Here is a 22196-nt window from a genome sequence, read left to right on the forward strand (position 1 = left end):
ATGCTTGGTTTTAGTGTAAGTTAATTAATTGTGATGTTTAAAAGTACATGTAGATTTAGATGGGGAGTTTTAGGTACATTGCAGAACTTGATGTTAGACTTCAGTTTTTGAAGTCAATGAGAACCTTGAGCTCAAGGATGGTTGAAACTGGTCCTTATATCGGAAATTCAGAAACAATAATGTTGCCGTGTAACAAAGGCCAGAGCTTATCAACTTATGGCATATATTTTGCTTTATCCATCTTATGTTCAACTGAAGTTGACTAGATCTCTGTTTTGCTGTTCAGAAATTGATCTATGTACAGTTATCCTTGGTATTAGCCCTGAGTTGAGTTGTCTGTTAGATGCTCACTTGTAACAGTCGGGATTTGCTCAACTTTAGCCGGCCTTCTATTGATTGTACTGGAGATAGAAATGCTTGCCCAAGTCGTCCCCATATTTCATTCTACAAGTATAGACCTGGTTAATAATAGGCCACCACTGGCAGCAAATGGGAGAAAAATTGTGTCTTGGAAAATCAAATTTAAAATATTTAACCATTATATATAATATGTAAGCAATAGCTGTACACGGTTCTAGCAGTTATATGGATAATTAAAGTGTTGTTTCCGTCCCTCTAGGGTATTTACAATAACATTCAACAATTTAAATAATGTCATCAAGTACAGCATTTATCCACAAAAAACTAATTACAGACAATTATATGGTACCAGATGGCTCAGTAATACTTGTGAGGTCATATATAGTATCGTGCTGTAACAGGTTGTTCAAACTAACATTGAAGCCAATAAATATTTCAATAAGCGTTAGAAGAGCAAAGATGGAGTTTGAGAAGGCTTTTAGACTAATTGACTTTCATGAATTTGTCATCCTGAATCTGGGAACTCAATGATGTACTTAATATTTCAGCACATTTAACCTGAGAAAGTTGGTATAAACAATGGACTTGACTTCATGTCATGGATACAAGATCGTCTAAACAATATTGAGTTACATGGCTAATGAAATGCACTATCGATGTGTTTTAAAGTGTTTGGTTAGAACATGTTAATAGGTGTTGCATGAATGTATGAATGTTAATGATTTTTAGACATACTGACACACTTTGAAAATGCAATTTTCCAGTTTCTTTTCTCCATTTGTTTTGTAGTCATGAGTATTTATATTTATTCATAAAGTCTTACTGATGCAGAGAGCGTGGGTTCCATTCCTGATGGGACTCGATCCGAACAAATATTAGAATTTGTACTTTACTACGAAAGTGTTATCCATAATATATCATTTGTCAATGAAGAGTATCTAAATTTAACATTTTATAAGATTAGGCACCATTCTGCTGCTGTCTCTGGAGTTTCCACACAACCAATGAGACATTTTTCTGCTTTTGGTCTGAAATCAATACTCATTTGCCACAAAGACTAAGAGAATATAATTGTTGTTGTTTTTATGTTGTTTGTTAGTGGCATTGAATTTTCATAGTGTTTTTAGTCTTGGTAAATGTAATTTTCTGCATATATCCAGTGTAAGGTTATGATGACATATCCTTTTGACCTTATTTTCTGTAATTTGAAAAAAGGCCTACCTTACTGCCGAAATTCTTTTAGATGAAAATCCAATAATTTTTTCAACTTGGGACTGTGACTGGGTGCCACTGGTGGGGCAGGATATGCTCACATTTTCATGAACACCTGGTATCATTACTATTTGAAGGTGATTCGTAAACATATGCTCATTATATAGTCGAAATTGTACAATCGACTCTGCTTTTTGCAGAGATTTCTATTGGATATGGAAAGGTTTTGTCGCTATTTATTATTATTATTATTATTATTATTATTAAAAATAATAATAATGATTATGATGATAATAATAATAATTATAATAATAATGATATTATTATTATTATTATTATTATTATTATCGTATATACCGAAAGCATAGAAACATTCATAGTTGTAATAAATGTGTCAAAGTAGTATCACTACCAGTAGTGTGGACAACCAAGATGGTAATCTTCCAGAAGATGCCAAGACCAAAATGACGATCCAAGAATCCCTGCAATGACCTTCCTGGATGAATAATATATGAGATTTGTTTTTCGTTGTGTTTTGCCATTTGATGAAGTGAAATTGATCATGTGAATATCACAGCTGATGCAAAAACGGCATAGTCATTTTTCGGTGTTGTAAAAAAATGAACAAATTGCGAGCAGTATTGCTTCATGTTGAATTTGAATTGTTCAGTTCACTGAGCCAGTTTGTGTCAACTCAGATTATAAGTTGCGTAGTGCAGATTATCAATTATTCAGTAATAAAGTTGTGTTTGTAATGGGAGGGCAGGCTTGGGAGACACATCATTATCTGCACAAAGACTGCCTGATTACCTTATTACCGCTGTTTATTGCTGTATTTGTTATTATAGGAAATAGAAGGATAAAGCTCGGGGGATTATCATGCTTATATCGTGATCATCGCGATTATTTTACCATATGAATTATTAGCTGGATTTATAGATCATCAACATTATATACATAGGCCGTCATGTAGCTCGATTATTGGTAAGTGCATCATCATCATCATCATCATCATTGTCGTCGTCGTCATCAAATGAATGATTGGCCTGATCTAAAGATCATAACCATTGCTATTTGAATGATTTTCATCATGTTATCATCATCATGTTGTCATCATCATCATCATCATCATCATCATCATCATCATCCCCAAATAAATGAGGCACATTCAGGTAGCCTTGTGGTAAAAGTGTTTGCTCGTCACATCAAAGATCTGGGTTCAGAATTTTACACATGAGTCTCTCTCTTAGTACCCCTCTAATGATATGGTTCAAATGTTGCTAAAACTGGGATCACACTCACCAACTATTATTATTATTATTATTATAATTCATCGTCTATTGTCAATTATCATTGTGACATTACAGATTACATACCAGCATATAGACTTGTCTATTTAATCACATGAGAAATGAGCTCGACTGTATCGTGTGTATAGTTGTGAGAGTCCCGATATTGCAGAGTATGACAGAAGGGGATGTATTGACATCCCACAACTCCCCCTTCTCACTTGCCGCCGACTCTGTCACGTCTCCGTACATTTGAAATAGACATCTTCACACTCCGTGGCCACCCTTATACTCCTCTCAACCGTCTGAAAGAGACAACGTCCCTAGCGCTCAACACCTCCGTCATCTCTCAACATTTTTGACTTGTGAATCAGCAGTGGAAAGCTGTTTGTATAGAAAACGGCAAATTATGATGCAATTTAATTGACAGGCAGTCTGCTACATCAATATCTCAAAGCTGTAAAACCTATCTCTCATATCTGGACTCGGCAAAGAAAGAAATGATTGAAGGAAGACCATGTGCTCTAGCGATTTTCTGCTCCATTGAGCTAAAGACTGTTTTGAGGCGTTCTAGGGAAGCATGGCGCACCCAGTGGCTTATCTGCCCAATTTATACCCTCGCCCTGTCGCAGTTTCCGCAGTTTCCGTGGAGATGCGGCTTCACACTGCTAAAAGTGGGAGTAATTTTCACGAAGTCACAGATCTGGAAGCATGTAATTTGTTGCAGACGTAGATTACAACGCTTGATATGTACATTTCATGGTTCCGTGGTTGCGTGTAATACTTACCAATTTCAAAGTTAGTCATCATTTTTCAATATTTCAAATTTAGACATCGTGATAATTTATTTCATGGATGAATGGTGTTAAATGCTCATATTTCACATTGGAATGCTTTAATGATGGTGGAGTATGTGATAATTATATCTATGGTGGTTTTTCTTGGGATTCCGATAATTCACTTGGATAGTTCCAATTTAATAACAAGGCACCTGAAGGTAGTAATTTCAATTTTTTTAATTCAATATTCCTAATCATCATGTTTCCTAAATCTGCTTGATAACCATTTTTGAATTACTTAACTTTCAAGCATTTAGGTTTTGAGTAAATCCTGGGTTTTTTTATCATGCTTGTTGAAAAAAGCAGCATTAAGAACCTTCACAGCTTTTTGAGCTGAAATCTTATTATATTTCTATTAGATTTAGAATTACCTTTTAAATATTTCTACACTCATATATACTACCCACGAGCTAGTAAATCTGTGGGTGGTCCTTAACTTCTTTTGAGTAGTATATGTAAATCAGAATTATGTAAGCTTTGTGATATTCTTAAATGTATCTAACCAACCAAGTAGCTATTCCTTTCCCACCACTTGACTTACAATTATGTTCACGGTAATCTCGATATACTAACAATCCATTTAGATAGCTGAAGGAATTTGAATATCATCGCGGTAACATTTCATGATATACTAGATTTGCTTGTTAAGTCTATTTGCATGACTTGATTGCTTTATCAAGTTTATCTCAGCAGGTTAGTGACGTTTTCTTTCCGAAATAATGCAATCTATGACTGATATATGCATGAGTCCAGCTGATACTGTTATATCAACATAGAAACCGACAATGTGATGATTGGCAGGTTCTTTTAAGGATTAGATGCTAATTATCTATCACTTACCGCAACTTTTGATAAATGTATCAGGCTTTTATATACATATCATGTTGTCTTACTCTTTGGTTATTTACACTACCTTTGATCTGACAACCGTAGCAGTGTGTTAAATTGTTATTACATGGGAAACATGGGCGATCGCATTCACCGGGGAAATTGTTTATTTTGATATGAACAAGCGAGGCTGTCAGATGTGTGATGAAGTGGTGATATTGACTAAGGGACCAGGTCAGGAATCCAGTAACTCTGACATTTCGCTTTTCGTGGCTACCGGTATATCACGGCAACCTTTCTTATTCATATGAACTTTTTATTATTTTTTTTTGAGTGAGTGAGTGGATATTTTATGCCACATGAGCACTTTTGAAGCTATTTACATTGAGAGTTTCTCATGCTTTATATTTAGAAGTAATGGAATAAAACAGGGATGTTGAAGATAAAAGAATTTAACTGTAAGTCTCTCCATCATTGTCTTTTTTATTCATCCACTTTTTTGTTATTTTCCATACTTCTGTACTTCTTTTGTCTTTGATCTGTCTGCTCTCACCTGTTCTTCATTCTTCTGTCTTTTCTGGTTTGGCCTGATTTGGGAATCGATTGGTTTGAAAAGAATAATGTTTCCTTCTCATCCTGTAAAGACACGCAGTAGAATACAGAACTTGGAACAAATTGTGTGTATTTTTCAGTTTGTTCATACTTTTAGGCTTTATTGTCATATTCCATCTTTGTAATGGTTTTAATATGGTATATGATCCACTAGCCAGTCTATTATGAAGAGATTTGAAACCCATTTACTGTAATCACAGTTGTGGGAGACATTTATGAGTACAGAGACAAGCATGTACTCCGCATGATACACACTCCAAGGAATTGTTTAACTGCACCAAAATATCATTCTCATATAGAGCCTTGGAGAATGACTGGTTTATTACATAGACAATTCTGACTTTAAATTGGATAAATGATTCTTGGTTTCTACAAGGATTCCAGGTTTATGAGGTAAAATCTTGCAATAGGCTCCCCGGAGTAATCAAGAGCAGGAACCCCATGAATGCAGCAGAGTTGGAGGACAGTGTTAATATTAGTAAATTCAAGATAGATAAATGGCCAGATTAAATGTTGAACGGAGCTGGTTGGGGCAACACTTGGAATGAGAAATGGGATTAGCTGGAGAGCCTGTAGGGATGGGTGGCTAGATAAATGAGAGTCTATGCAAATCTTCCTTCTGTGGAGGCAATAACAATATCAGTGGTTAAAGAGAACATTGTGATGAGATCCTGGATACACAACTATAGGAGGGGCACAACTGGGGAGGGGGATGTGGGTGTCTGAGGTGAGGTGAAATGGGGTTTAACGTCGCGTCCAAGATTATTGCACTTATATAGCGACGTGCATGTACGTGTTTGTGTGGCTGCTTGTACTAGTCCGGACTGATGCCGATTTATAGTGTTAGCTCACTGAGATACCATGCCGCAGTTTAACATGAATACCCCACTCAGACACAGTATACTGACTCCGAGCCGACCAGTCCTTGTTTTAGCCCCTTAATGCCGAGCGCCAGACAGGGTAACAACAAGTACCATCTTTTAACGTCTTTTGGTATGACGCAGCCGGGGATCGAACCCCGGATCTTCCGCTCTCCAGGCGGACGCTCTACCACTAGACCACGGAGGCGGTTGTGTGTATCTGAAGTGTCTGCAGATGACTGAAGGTGTACGTGTGCCCTAGGTGTCTGTAGGTCAGAGGGTGAATATATTTTGGTGGCTGTGTCTACAGATTATGTGTTTCTAGGTATCTGTGTCAAGATATATGTGTTTCTGGGTGTCTGTGTCTACAAATGTATGTGTTTCTAGGTGTCTGCTTCTACAGATGTATGTGTTTCTGGGTGTCTGTGTCTACAAATGTATGTGTTTCTAGGTGTCTGCTTCTACAGATGTATGTGTTTCCGGGTGTCTGTGTCTACAGATGTATGTGTTTCTAGGTGTCTGTATCAACAGATGAATGTGTTTCCGGGTGTCTGTGTCTATAGATGTATGCGTTTCTAGGTGTCTGCTTTTACAGATGTATGTGTTTCTAGGTGTCTGTATCAACAGATGTATGTGTTTCTAGGTGTCTGTATCAACGGATGAATGTGTTTCTAGGTGTCTGTATCAACGGATGAATGTGTTTCTAGGTGTCTGTATCAACAGATGTATGTGTTTCTAGGTGTCTGTATCAACGGATGAATGTGTTTCTAGGTGTCTGTATCAACAGATGTATGTGTTTCTAGGTGTCTGTATCAACAGATGTATGTGTTTCTAGGTGTCTGTATCAACGGATGAATGTGTTTCAAGGTGTCTGTATCAACGGATGAATGTGTTTCAAGGTGTCTGTATCAACAGATGTATGTGTTTCTAGGTGTCTGTATCTACAGAAGTATGTGTGTCTAAGTGTCTGTGTCTATAGATGTATGTGTTTCTAGGTGTCTGCTTTTACAGATGCATGTGTTTCAAGGTGTCTGTATCAACAGATGAATGTGTTTCAAGGTGTCTGTATCAACAGATGAATGTGTTTCAAGGTGTCTGTGTCTACAGAAGTATGAGCGTCTAAGTGTCTGTGTCTATAGATGTATGTGTTTCTAGGTGTCTGCTTTTACAGATGCATGTGTTTCAAGGTGTCTGTATCAACAGATGAATGTGTTTCAAGGTGTCTGTATCAACGGATGAATGTGTTTCTAGGTGTCTGTATCAACAGATGAATGTGTTTAATCGGTGTCTGTGCATGTCTACAGAAGTATGTGTGTCTAAGTGTCTGTGTGTACAGATGTACTTGTGTAGCTGTGTTTCTATAGAAGCCAGCAAATATTCCTTTCCATATTGTTATGCCAGCTTATATTGCAATGTATGTGACCTTCAGAACGTAAGTGCAACATCAAGATTGTGTATATATCGGACTGTGACCGTCTTGAGACATAACTGGCCATTATCAATGCCTGTTACAAGTACACATGAGACACACACATCCAAAACAATCCCCAGAAGCTACTATGCATCTCAGAACAGTTCCCCAGTGTAATAAAAGTTCATGTATTTGTGATGACAGAACGGAACAACTGTTCAAACACAGCTGGGCTGAACTTTTACACTCTAGACGTAGACTAGACGTAGACCACGGCAATTCATCCAACTGAATGTAAACTGCAACACGACATCACAAGATACAGAATACAATGCCCAAAGGCGCGGAAGACAGTATGGATACACTGAACAGACACAAGCAGAAATAAGTAAACATGTATGTGAATAGTATGTGAAGGGACACTCTGGCTGTGTGGAGGATAGTATTGATGGTTGAATTATTGATTAGATTCCGGGATGTTGATTAAAGAAAACAGAAGGAGGTGCAGGGTGATTAGTTGAGGTAGCGGAGATCAGCAGCAGGGGGTCGTCGGGATGTTGTGAAGGGGGTCGGGATGTTGTGAAGGTGATGGGGATGTTGTGAAGGTGATCGAGATGTTGTGGATGTTGTGAAGTTGGTCGAGATGTTGTGAAGGTGGTCAGGATGTTGTGAAGTTGGTCGAGATGTTGTGAAGGTGATTGAGATGTTGTGAAGGTGGTCGGGATGTTGTGAAGGTGGTCGGGACGTTGTGAAGGGGGTCGGGATGTTGTGAAGGTGGTCCAGATGTTGTGAAGGTGGTCCAGATGTTGTGAAGGTGGTCAGGATGTTGTGAAGGTGGTCGGGACGTTGTGAAGGTGGTCGGGACGTTGTGAAGTTGGTCGAGATGTTGTGAAGGTGATTGAGATGTTGTGAAGGTGGTCAGGATGTTGTGAAGGTGGTCGGGACGTTGTGAAGGTGGTTGGGACGTTGTGAAGGTGGTCGGGATAGTGTAAAGTTGGTCGAGATGTTGTGAAGGTGATTGAGATGTTGTGGATGTTGTGAAGGTGGTCGGGACGTTGTGAAGAGGGTCGGGATGTTGTGAAGGTGATCGAGATGTTGTGGATGTTGTGAAGTTGGTCGAGATGTTGTGAAGGTGGTCGAGACGTTGTGAAGGGGGTCGGGATGTTGTGAAGGTTATGGGGATGTTGTGAAGGTGATCGAGATGTTGTGGACGTTGTGAAGGTGGTCAGGATGTTGTGAAGGTGGTCAGGATGTTGTGAAGGTGGTCGGGACGTTGTGAAGGTGGTTGGGACGTTATGAAGGTGGTCGGGATCAGGGGTCCGGAAAATTTAAAATCCCAATCGGACATTTGCATTTAGGCCACGCCCCCTTCAAATAGCGTATTTTAGTACGACTTTTCACACACATTACAAGTTTAAGTATTCATAATATGATGAATTATGAATTGTTTCAATTTAAATTGTTTAATTCACCGGACAATTAATAACAAATAATATCATTTTAGATTGACATGGAAAACATACGTTTGTTTCTGTTATAATAACGGTCTGTTAACGTAGTGAACGGTCTAATTAATATTCATGAGTTATATTCATGAGTCTGCTCAAGTGTACGCGTTGTAACATTTGGATCGAGACTATTATCCCATATTTGGTTATCACGTGACCTCACGGGAAAAGGTTTTTTTTAAACTAAAGATTTTTTTAAAAACAAGACAGATAATTTAAGCACAATACTAAAATATCGTTGATAGCAATAGTTATTTGAATACTTTTTTCATCTGTACTTAATTATTGACCATAAAAAAATTGGATATCGATCGTCCGAGAAAGCAAAATGGCGGTCAATCAAGATTCAATATACGACTAGCTACTGAAAACAATAAAATCTGCAAATCCTCATTGTATGTCAACCAAGTGAAAGTCGTTAGCCACGACTTACAAAATGATCGTCCAGACTTTGAGGGTTTGGCAGATCCGCTCGACTGATCTGCATCGGTCGACTGGCTGTCGTCACGCTTTCGCTTCTTGTCTGAGGTTACGTATCGTAGCATTGTGAGGATAATGAGGTACATCGATGATGCAAGGTATTAATGTACAGTTGTAAACACCTTTCACTCAAATTAACAAGATGTTCTCAGTAATTAATCCTCGATTAGTAGTTAATCTTCATTGTGTTACAACTGCAGACAGAAACTGCTCAGTCCTAACTGTTGATCATGTCCGGTCAAAATTTAAGAATGTCCGGACAATACTTTTTAAAATGTCCGGTAAGCAATATTTTAAAACGGACATTTGAGATTCCCAATCGGACATGTCCGGCGCATATGACGGTTTCCGGACCCCTGGTCGGGATAGTGTAAAGTTGGTCGAGATGTTGTGAAGGTGATCGGGATGCTGTGAAGGTGGTCGGGATGTTGTGAAGTTGGTCGAGATGTTGTGAAGGTGGTCGGGATGTTGTGAAGGTGGTCGGGACGTTGTGAAGGGGGTCGGGATGTTGTGAAGGTGGTCGAGATGTTGTGAAGGTGATCGGAATGTTGTGAAGGTGATCGGGATGTTGTGGATGTTGTGAAGGTGGTCGGGATGTTGTGGATGTTGTGAAGATGGTCAAGATGTTGTGAAGGTGATCGGGATGTTGTGAAGGTGATCGGGATGTTGTGGATGTTGTGAAGGTGGTCGGGATGTTGTGGATGTTGTGAAGATGGTTGGGATGTTGTGAAGGTGGTCGGGATGTTGTGAAGGTGGTCGGGATAGTGTAAAGTTGGTCGAGATGTTGTGAAGGTGATCGGGATGCTGTGAAGGTGGTTGGGATGTTGTGAAGATGGTCGGGGTTAAGATGGTCGGGGGATTGTGGGGGTGAAGATGGTCAGGGTGTTGTGAAGTTGGTTGGGATGTTGTAGAGGTGAAGTTGGTCGGGAGGTTGTGGAAGTGGTCGGGAGGTTGTGGGGGTAAGATATTGATGGTCAAGATGATGTCGGGGTAAACATGGTCCAGGTTTTGTAGCGGTGAAGATGGTCGGGCGTTGATATGCACGAGATCAGGTGGTCAGGCTCGCTGACTTGGTTGATGCATGTCATCAATCTCAATTGCATGGATCGATGCTCATGATATCAATCACTGGATTGTCTGGTCCAGACTCGATTATTTACAGACCACCATCATGTAGCTGGACTATTGCTGAGTGTGGTGTTAAACAACAAACAAACAAACAAACTTACTAAAGTCTATCTGTCTGTGGTCAAGGAGTCTTCAATACAGTGTTGGTGTAGCAAGGTCCAGACAGATACAGGTCCACTGTGGCTTGATCTTACATGTGAAATATGATGACACCAGTGAAAAGTGATGACACCAGGTGTTCATAGGGTGGGTGTGGATAACAAAATACAGACAGTGGAGTGGTCAGATTGAGGCCTAACAGGTGAACACTTAGAAAATATCTTTCAATCAGGATGGAAGGATTCTGTAGAAAGGTATGAAGATATTTCACATAAGACTGCCATTCCGTGGAGGATGAGGAACACTTCCTGCTCTCATGCCCACTGTATACAGACCTCAGGAGAAATCTCATCTCACTGATAGAAATAGGCGACCCTTCCCAGACTGATAAAACCAACCTCCTAAAACAATTTATGAACCCGCCAAAAGAATGGTCAAGTCTTGTTGCCAGGACTGTATTCCACCTGTTTAAGCTGAGGCCATGAGAAATTCTGTTCTAGTATATCAATACAGTATCAACACTAAGTGTACGCTGCCAGCCACCTCATGATATACATAAATGTTTATATGCTGTAAATGAAATAACATGTAATACCTCTATGTATAATGTACATCATGTATATCTACCTTTCATGTCTATAATTATATACATGTCCATATGTGGATAGTTTGTACCCTAGCCTACGAGGGTGTTCTGTACAATAAAATTTCTTGATTCTTGATTCTGAGAGGATGCATGCATGACCCAGACTTTCACTCAAGGCGTGTACATGACAATCTGACAGTTCATGACCACCAGGTGGCGTTGCTGTAACTTAACAGTGATGCTTCAATTGAAATGTCAGTTTGTTTTGTTTACATGGTTCTTCAGACATGAGAATATCAATACCGTTGGTATTCTTAATTCTAATATATATTCAACCCCCAAAAAGTTAGAGATCATGAATATATGGAGGAGGAGAACAAGGGTTGACATGACTTGATGGACTTTAAAACTAGGCAAGGGTCCTTGGTCAAAGAAGAAAGGGATTAGGGATGTTTCAGAAAAAATAACACACTTCATATATGCATGTAGAAGGCCATTGAGGGAAGCTTGGATGAATTAGTGGAGAAGATTTGATTTCTGTCTGGACAGTGTCAAAATTAAAAACATACAGAACTAATAATTGATTTTGTGTTGTCCCTTTGAAGCAACCATCAGGGTAGATGGATTAAAATATAAAGTAGATGGGAGGTTGATTTGAAAGCTGCAGGGGGTGGGATGAGGGTAGAGGAAATAGGGGTGGGGTCAGAGAGGGAGGTGTCCCATGGGGCAGGTTGTACCCTCATCATCAAAGCCCTGAGCCAGGCAGGAGGGAAATGGTGTAGGAGAATAGGGATGCAGAAACACAGAATCCCTATTGAAACCCCTGCATAGGATGCTGGCAGGGGGGGATTCAAGGCCAGGTATCAATGCAGGACTCTTCAACTTGTTACTTGAAATCAGCAAGATACAAACAAAGACTAGCTGTATGTTTATTTGTGGACAGTGTCTAAGGGCAGGGTATCGTGTTTTAACACATGGAGGTGTGCTTTGAACATATGGCCAGCAACTGAGTGAACTTGGCCGTTATCTCTCACTGGCTCCTGGGGAACAATACAGGTTTATACACCAAGGGGTTATCTTGATAGTAGAAACTTCAAACACTGGAATTCTAAGACTTTTGTCTGGCCGGGATCTCTATGAGGTTGTTCCTGGAGTAATGGTGGTCATGAACTTACTGGACAGTTTGTTTATGGATTTCTTAATATTTCATGGATACCTAAAGATTCATGTGATTTTAAGGTAAATTTTCTTTGACTATTTTTGACTATTCTATTCTATTCTATTCTATTCTATTCTATTCTATTCTATTCTATTCTATTCTACATTAGAAATTTGTAGAAATACAAGAATATGTGATTGTTTGAAATGGGAGTTGTGGTTTCAATAATATCAGTGAAGCTGTTTGATCTTCGGGTTGAAGATGATAATTTTGCACAAGATTAGAAGAAAATATTCTGTTTTGAAGGTCCATGGTTATTTTTTGTTTGAAGTTTTAGACCGCATTAATATTTTAGTTGAAGTAATTTGAAGCTCAGTGCCCATTAAGGTAGCATGTATCTGAGAGAAAAACCTGTGTTGAACCACCGTAGTGAGGATTGAACTTGTAAAGAATTGTTCGGGCCTGTTGCTTTTTAAATTCAAAACGGTACATTTAAAAAAAAAGTTGCATGTCTTTGTTCTGGTTTTCACATTCTACTGATATCAGTGTCAGAAACAGGTAGAAGTCGACATACATCAGGAAATAATACTAACAAAGATATTCAAAATCTGAAAAGCAAAAATAACGGAACTAACCGCTATTGTCAACAGCTGTTACTGTTCACCTGTGCATGTTAATTATCACCAATCTACAGGTGAAACACAAAATACCTGACAAGTGTGGCAATGTGCACCAACTTTGGATTCTGAAAGGAAATCTAGGATACAATCACAGTCAACCCTGTGCTATTTTCCCTAAGGCTCGGAGTGAAAGGTGAGATCCATGATTTTATCTCGACCTGGCTAATTTTTGTGTAAGCACTCCTTTGAGTTTCACTGTTTACCTTCAGGTGCTCTAACGAGTTTGCTGAGCAGGTACGACAACAGCACACTTTGCACTTACCTGTCAAAACGTTGGTCGGGTGAAGGGTCACCTACTGCAGTGAGAGGGTCTTGACTTCAACATTAAACTGGTCAGGATAATCTGACTCTGTCAGACACTATAAATAATATTGATATCAGGTTACTCACATCTGAAAGAGAGACATTTTGTGTGGCTTTTTGACAAAATTTCAGCAATATCCAGGTGGGAGTACCAAGCAAATATTGACATATACCCTAATTTAAAGTAAAAATATTATGCATTCTGTAATTTGTACAATAACCTGCATTTCAGGTAACCATAACAACCATGACTTATCTCTAACCATAAATCAAAAACATATTTTCTCACTTGTTTTACAGTTTTTACACAAAATGTATCTGAAGCATAAAGGGAAAATGTAAAAAATAAGATTCCCTGAAATGTAACCTAAATGAATTCTTGTATTGTGCCTTTAAGCTTATAATTCATATAATTTGCATGTCATTTTCACACTCATTAGCCTGTTATGCCCAATAGATTCTGATAAAGGAGACCTTGAAGTTTTATCTTCTTGTGAGCACAACACACCAATTGTTAACATTTATTTTCTGGGAGACAGTGATATCATTATCCTTCAGATAAAGTCTTTACCAGAAGGAGATGGACAAACACAACAGTCCAAATGTCAATCTAACTGTAGATCTTTAGGTAAGAGGTTACCAGACCATGATTATATTCTGTTACAGAGTCTTATTTTTGGGAGGAAATGGCTAAAAAGTGACGATCAGATCTGTGAAACAAGTAATTAAATTTGTCTGTCTGGAAGGTCTTGTCACAACTGTAATGGTCTGTCAAGAAATACATGGTACAGATACTATTAATCAGCTTATACCTTCATATTTATAGAAACAAAATGTAAATAGGAATATAACTACTGACACCTTGGAAAAGTAACATTTCCTGAAACACAACTCCTTGAGGAGGCCTTACATCATGAAAATTGATACTTGTTGTACTTTATACTTAGTCTAATAATCTTTTTGTTCTTTTTAGTACACATATTGTAATACAGATCCGTTCTGAATAGGAAAGTCATGATACCTGTAAAGTCTTGTGTTATATGAGCCAATTGACCGGAATAACGACCAGGAAGATGACGATACTAACATAAGAAGTTTGGCATTATTGTCTCCTTAGATGAAAGCATTGTTTTTGCTATAGTGAATATCAAGATGTTACCACATGAATCAAAGTCATTTAGCTTGTTTTATGATGATTGATAAAAAGAGAAAATGCTATTGTCTGGCCTGAGCCATCATGGTTCCGTTGTTGAACTGAATAATGTTACAATGAATAAACTTGAAAAAATGTTGTCATTTGAAGACCACGTTATGTCTGTAGTTTGAGTAGGATCTCCTGAGTGTGGGTTTGAATCAAACATCAGGACCAATTACCACTAGGATCCTTGGTCTGTCAGAAGGAGAAAAATGATAAATATTTTACTAATGTGTCACATATACTATGATATACATATACATAAAAAGTGAGAAATATCAGGCCACAGGAACCAAATAAACACGGAACCTACAAGAATCCAGTTTTAATATTTCATTCAGTTTTGAAGGCCTCAAATATCAGCATTAATTTTATGTAACATTTTGTCACACTTGATGACTAACCACAGACCAGAAGGTGTGAGGATATTTCTTGCCCCGAACGGCTGGGTGAATTCTGTCTGAAGGTGACTGAAAACACACATTTAGCATTCTGATGTTTTTTCTCCTCGGCTGTTTGTGACAGGGGAGGCCAGTATTAAAGCCCTGGTGTGTCTTGCACAGACTTGATGGTAATTAGTGCTGTTTTATTGACAAAGCCACATCAGTCCCTTGTCTGTTGTTATTTAGCCTGATTACTTTGCCTTGTTGATGAAAGATGCACCACTTCCTACCAGTGTGACTTTTGTCTGGTTAGTGCAAAGTGGTTGGCAATTCTTGGAATAAGTGTGCCCCTGATGGATGGAAATGTCTACAGCAACCTCTAGAAGCACTCCTTTAAATCTTGCTGTTGAAGGGAGTTAGCAACATCAAAGGATCTTGCTGGTCAGTTTTATTGTTGTGTTCACAAAGATGAATTCATTTAAAGTCAATGCTAACATGCTTGATATTAATGCTAAGGAGATTGATGCAAATGCCCCTATTTGAGTACAAATATGATGATAAGTCATTTGCTTGGGAAAATATCAAAGTAGCAGATCAGATTTGTCAGGAAATGGTATAGTTTCAATGGTTATGGTCTTGACATGTTCTAATAAAGAAATGGTTTATCTTTGATTTGTGGAGACTGGTTTATGATGCACTATGATCCTAATATTAAAAGGATCCATTTGAGATGCTGGAACTCCATGTTTGGTAATTCAAAAAGTTAAGACTATAACGTTTGAGGGTAATTTTCAAATGGCGCAAAACAATATTCACTCATTGTTCAAGAACATCAGTAACAAGATATTGTGACTCCCATCTTGCACTAGTCTGTCATACAGACCCTGAAACAAATATATCCAATTTATCCCATGCAAGTCTATAATTGTTGGCAAGTCTAGATTACTGCAGTTTCAGAAATGAAAATCAAGAGAGTCTCTGGGCTCCTTTTTTATTATTTTTTATTGAGATAATTTAAGAACTTTCTTTTTCTTTAAAATGTTCATTTCAGAGACAAGATGTTGGACTAAGCTTGCATTTTTAAGGTTAAACTCCTGTGACTAATCAAGAGTCAAGGTCACATGAGCCACAAGGGGGTGATGGCACAGTCGACAAGTGATGTATTCACAAGAGGGCTTGAACTGTTTCTTGGTTGTTACTTAATATGTTTTCAAAGTCTAATGGCATCTTAATCCAACTAGACAGGTCTAGGTTTTGTATTTACATTCCCAGGTCACAAGCTTTTCAATTCAGAGGTGTGCTCAGATTCGAAATGACAATAATTCACTTAAACTTTGCATGAGACTTTATCCCAGGGACATAAATTTTCAAAGTTTGACTTGAATTGAGAATTAACTAAGCTGACTAAGCTGTTTTGGAAAGCAAGTGTGTGGGCAGACTGATCATTATGTTGGTCCGAGTGTCCATTATAGCTGACCCTTGTACCTTTAAATTGCCCTACAAAAGGAAGCGAGGCTAACAAATGGGTCACCCTGGCTACCACATTTCAGTTTTATAGAATGATTTATAGATTTTCTTAGAGATAAAAATACATTTCAAACAAAATGTAACAAGTTTAAACCTTTGATCTTAGATTAGTGATGTTTTCATTTACGGCATAATAGGAATGAAATTGTATGAAATATGTATCAATTGTAATTGAAAATTTGAATTTTGAAATCATGACATACTATCTCCTTCCTTTAGGGCCTCATTGAGAAGGTGTGATTCTGTAGCTTAGATAATGAGAGGGATGTTCTGAGAAGTGTCACAGACAGTTGGCAAAATTATCAAGGGGAGGTAATTTGGTATCATGCTGATAACCTTGGGTGATAATTACTATCTTCGAGAAGACACAATACTTTTCTCGTAAATAGACTCATAACTCACAAGAACTCGAATCCTTCGTATACTATTCAGGATTGGTGATAATTGTTCGCAGTGTTTTCGCAACGACTGTGAAAGTTTATCTATCCTTAAAGGGATTACGGGATACAGGGTAAACAGTAATTAAGGTGATGTAGCCTTTGGTATTGGTTAGTTTGAGGCTGAAAAGGCTGAGTCATCAATGTTTGACACTCCGCTAGTCAAACTTTGGAGAGAGCTGACTCTCGGAACCTTTGGCAAGTAATTACATTTTCCTGAATAATATATGGACCAGCAGGGGCAATATGACACAGGATCAATGTTAATGACAAATTGACAAATTATATATTTTTTCAGGAAGCATTCTTAACAATTTGATATCATGTTTTCCCATGTGTATGATAAAACCTTGTGTGATGTTAAGGTTGAAAGGAACACATTATTTGCAGGAATTTGAAGCGTTTAGAGATTTGGTCTGTGATCATTTTTTCAGCAAGTGTATTCCATTGTCTTACCAAGGAAACAGGCACTGAGTTCTTTCTGTTTCCTTGGAGGTATATGGCCAAAGGTCATAGTTTTAAAACCGAAAGTGTTTGTTTGATTCCCATAGGAAGTGACTGATTTAACAAGACTGGCAAATGTATCATAAAAAATATATAATCAAATTGTTCAAGATGTTTTTTACCATGTAATGAAACTTGTACATAGTAAATTTTACTCTCTGAAGACCTTTCTGGCATTGACACATCCCTAATGAAATTACCCTCTTGCAATCCTATGGGGATACCAGGGCAGAACAGGCCAAACTGTACCTTATTGAGCATCTCTGCTTGGCTTAAGAAGCAACAAAACTCTGCATTATGTTGTTTCAAGGAAGTTAGTAAGTTTGGTATAACAGCACCTCCGTGGTCTCGCGGATGGAGCCTCTATCTGGAGATTGGTGGTTAGATGTTAAAAATGGTCCTTGTTGTTACCATGCCTGGCAATCAGCATTATGGGCATAAAACAAGGGCTGCTTGGCTTGAAGTCAGTTTTATGTGTCTGAGTGGGGTATTAATGTTAAACTGCTGCACAGCATATCAGTGGATTATATATGCACAAAAATAACATCAGCTACTCACACACACATGGACGCACAAGTACATGCACGCCACTATTTTAATGCAATAATTTGGGAGTACAATGTTAAATCCCATTTCACCTCACCAGTTTGGTGTGACACTGCTTTGAGCCGTAAGCTCCTTCAGTTATATCACAGTGTATCAGAGTAAGGTGGGCCTTAAGCCCAAAGTGATGCAGGTGAGTGACATTGACCACTTTGAGGATGGTATGAGCGTGGTGTTGACAACCAAGGATTGTACTCTAGGTGAATCTGGTTACAACTGGTTGTGGGTCATTGTACCCTGAAGGGGATTTGGTGGTTAGATTTGCTGACTTTCCTGATTGCTTGACTTTGTACTAAAATGCCAAATTTATCCATGTTTGGCCAGATTCCATAATTTGTGATGGTTGTGTAGCTAGAATATTTCTGTAAAGGAGACGTTTCGGTATAGATACTTATACCGTTGTCAAGCAAGACTACCCGGTATCAATCTTCTTTGACAATGGTATAAGGATCTATACCGAAATGCCGCCTTTACAGTAATTTAAGAAGTTGTTATCCATAAATTGTGTCTACTTTTTCATCCGTCAACTAAGTAATGCCTATCAAACAATATAATATTTCTGACTGTGTCATAAAACATTTCCACACTTGAAATCTAGTCAACACACTCACAAGAGATCTACAACCCGAGTTTCTTTAGTACACAAAAGTAATATATTATCTAAATCCAATGAAAATGTCTACAAATAGTATGTAAATCTTTGTCAGTTTTCAATGGGTCTAACTTTCTAACCGCAAAAGCAAAGATCAACTCACGAGACAATAATACTGATAATAATGATAATCCATGCATGGCGTAGACTTTCAAAGTCTATATTTACATCTAATTAGTTGTCTGTTATTATAGTTAATCCTTTCGTGTGGTTTATGAACATTTAGAGTTTGTATCACCATAAATTAACGCTTGATTGAACTCGGGTTCTCTCCTGGCCCTAGGGCAATAACTAGCTTGATTAGAGCTGCGAGATTAGGTTAGATGTAGGTACTTTATGTCTACAGTGAGAGCGCTGTATCATGAAAAACTGTAACAAGTTAGCCGATTGGTTGTTGGCAAATAGATTGTCCAACCTTCCGTGAGTGTTAGGTAATAATTGTATCATGTCCACTTTGTCAGTTTTGCTCATAATATTTATTTGCTTCAATGAAATCAGAGACCTCCTAGTCAGAGAAACATTGTGGTTTATGATGCATGAAAGTTTGCAATCTCTGCAGACAAACTCAATCATGTTAGCCCGCTAGTGCGTCAGAGATTGAGAATTCAGCCATTTTTTTCCTCCCTCAAGATGTCTATTTTCATCATTTTTTTCCAGAACTATTGTTAATATCAGACATATCTTCCGACGCTGAAGAGTTGATTTCGGGAAATAATCAAACATGAAAAATTGGATTAGCCATTCCGTTTTTGGTATGAATTTTTGACTTCCAGGATCTAATATTGGAAGTCATACGGAACTGAACTTTTGCGAATCAATATATGGCCATCAAACTTTTATCAAATTAAATTATAAAAAAAACCTTAGCGTGGGGTTTTATAAAAATAAATATTTCCCATACTTGCAGTCTGTTAATTTTTTTGTCAGTTTTTAAACTTTTTGATTTTGAATTATTCTTTTTGTAAATTTGAACCAGGAATGCATGTGAGTGATTTATGGGAACCTGTGGAGTCAACAGTTCATTTGGTACTGTCAGATTACCAATCTGAAATAATATGATGCATGGGTCAGTCCTGCTGATATGACTAATGACATAAGTTGAAACATGAATCTGGTGTATGGATGTGACACTGACAGTGTAGGGATGCTGACGATGATGCAGATAACCTGTGACAGCTTGATCACTGCCCTGATGCCTGCTCAATAAGTTCAGCCCAAATTATAGGTCGTAAAACCTTCAGTGGAACAATGAGAGCAATAAAGCTATTACCAGATCATCAGTTCAACTTGTACCCTTTGGCTCTTGAGTTTGCATCAATCTATATCTATCTTTTCCTTTTGTCTATGTGCAATAAATGTGAATCTGAATTTTGTTTAAGCAAACCTCTGTCCACTATCAAGCATGGTTTGTCTCATGTGATGCCTCGCAAGTGACTTTGTTCGAAGTATGCCTCTGTTGACCTAGCAGTGAATGGGTACCCGGTAGGATGATCGGACAATCGACTCTTCTTTTAGCAGAGATTTCCTTTGAATATGGAAAGGGTTTCGTGGCTTTTTGTTTCTTAAATAAACGGCAGGATTAACAGATTAAAGATTAAAAGACAGTAGACTTTATGTAAATTTCATCTTGAGGTAAGTACAAAAAAAATCATACATGTATTGTTTTGTCCAGTAAGCACACCTAGGATATTACATACTGCTGATAACGTCATGTTTTGTCTTGGTACAAAGTGTGAGTCAGTTTGACCTCTACAGAACCCCTTGCTACTTTTTCTCAAATCAATTCAAACTTCTTTTTCAATTTTCATCAAATTTTGCTTCATTTTGTCCCTGAGTGAGAGATTTTCTTCCAGGCATCATGATCATTCGAGATGCTTCAATACCTTGCAATCTTAAACGAAAAATAAGTTTAAATTTGAAATGTTGAGAATTAAGAACTTTGACAGATCTTCGAGTACTTTGGTTTCATTGCTCAATTATCACTTTAGCTGCATGAATGCTTCCAACACGAAAAATGGCTCCAAGACATCTGTTTCATTTGTTTTTTAGCAAATCAAACCAAGATCTCTGAAGTTGTCTTGCTTTTTACAAGATGGCTCTTTTCAAAGGAAAAATTGATTTTTACACTTTGTCTTTATTCTTTCATTAACTTTATTCTGGATGAATGATGATGCAGAGACGAGAGGCATTATACTCTCGCTAAATTAGACGTAAAAGCAACCTAATATTCGTAAACAAGACATGTTTAAAGCAAAGGCTTTTACCCATGATGGATTCTGAAGGTTTCGAAAATAAAGGTCATTGTTTTGGACCAAAGGATAAAGAGTCGATCCTTGACTTGAACGTTTTAGGAAATTTAATGAAACAAAAGCATTATGAAATGTACATATTGTTAAATATGTAGTTAGGTTTTCATGTTTATTCTGTAACACAAATGTCCATATTATTTCGAATCATATTAAAGATATCATGAAAACCAAGACTTGTGATGGGTTTGTAATGTTTGATGTCCCTTGATATCCTTCAATGAAGGTTGTGTTATGACAGCATGCAGCATTTCATTAATACATGTGTATTTCAAAATCTTTGAGTCTCAGCCAACAGCCGGGGCGGTCGGGTAGCCTAGTGGTTAAAGCGTTCGCTCGTCACGCCGAAGACCCGGGTTCGAATCCCGACATGGGTACAATGTGTGAAGCCCATTTCTGGTGCCCCCCGCCGTGATATTGCTGGAATATTGCTAAAAGCGGCGTAAAACCAAACTCACTCACTCACTCACTCACTCACTCAGCCAACAGCCAAGAAAATGAATGCGTGGTAGCACGAGAAATTATTTTATGTATCAGCTTATGATGACATACAATGACATTGGCCACATAATTATTGTGACCTGTCTTCTTTACTGAGCCCTTATGTCAAGCATGTGGAGCTAGCCCCAATCCCACAAAGTAATTGCAGTGCTAAGGTGATCGAAATTTCTACACTTCAACATTGACTTCAGACTGTCATAGCGGTACGATCACCTTATGAGGCCCAGGGTTCCGTTTCACAAAGTATTTGTAGCTCTTTGATTGTCGTAACTTCCATAGTTTATCAAAGACTGACAACAGTTAGTTAGTTAATACTGCTTCGTGAAATGGGGCCCTCTGGACCGGTCTGACCTGGAATCCCCACAGGAAGTAAACTATGATGAATTGTGACAAACTATTCTCCCTAAGTTAAACAATTATAAACTGTCAAGTTTTGTGCAATAACGTTTGTGAATTTCAGTCTATACAAAAACAGTATGGCAGCCTTAACTATGAACATTTTATATCATCATGCATAAATGATGTCATACTATCAATTCAAAAATATGTCTTCTTTGGAATATGGGCGCGGTGGGGTAGCGTAATGGTTAAAGTGTTTGTTCGTCATGCCAAGACCCGGGTTCGATTCCCCACATGGGTACAATACGTGAAGCCCATTTCTGGTGTCTCCCGCAGTAATAATGCTGGAATACTACTAAAAGCAATGTAAAATCTCACTCACTCTTTGAAATATG

At 38.1% G+C, this 22196-nt stretch overlaps 1 protein-coding gene across 7 annotated transcripts in view; it reads left to right on the forward strand.

Moving 5' to 3' along the window:
- The window catches only part of LOC124129467 (ATP-dependent (S)-NAD(P)H-hydrate dehydratase-like), a 378497-nt gene that overhangs the window by 331034 nt on the left and 25267 nt on the right, over window positions 1-22196 (forward strand). The window lies entirely within an intron of this gene.

The sequence above is a fragment of the Haliotis rufescens genome, unplaced genomic scaffold (assembly GCF_023055435.1).
Source record: "Haliotis rufescens isolate VD_foot unplaced genomic scaffold, xgHalRufe1.0.p SCAF_7, whole genome shotgun sequence".
Lineage (NCBI taxonomy): Eukaryota > Metazoa > Mollusca > Gastropoda > Lepetellida > Haliotidae > Haliotis > Haliotis rufescens.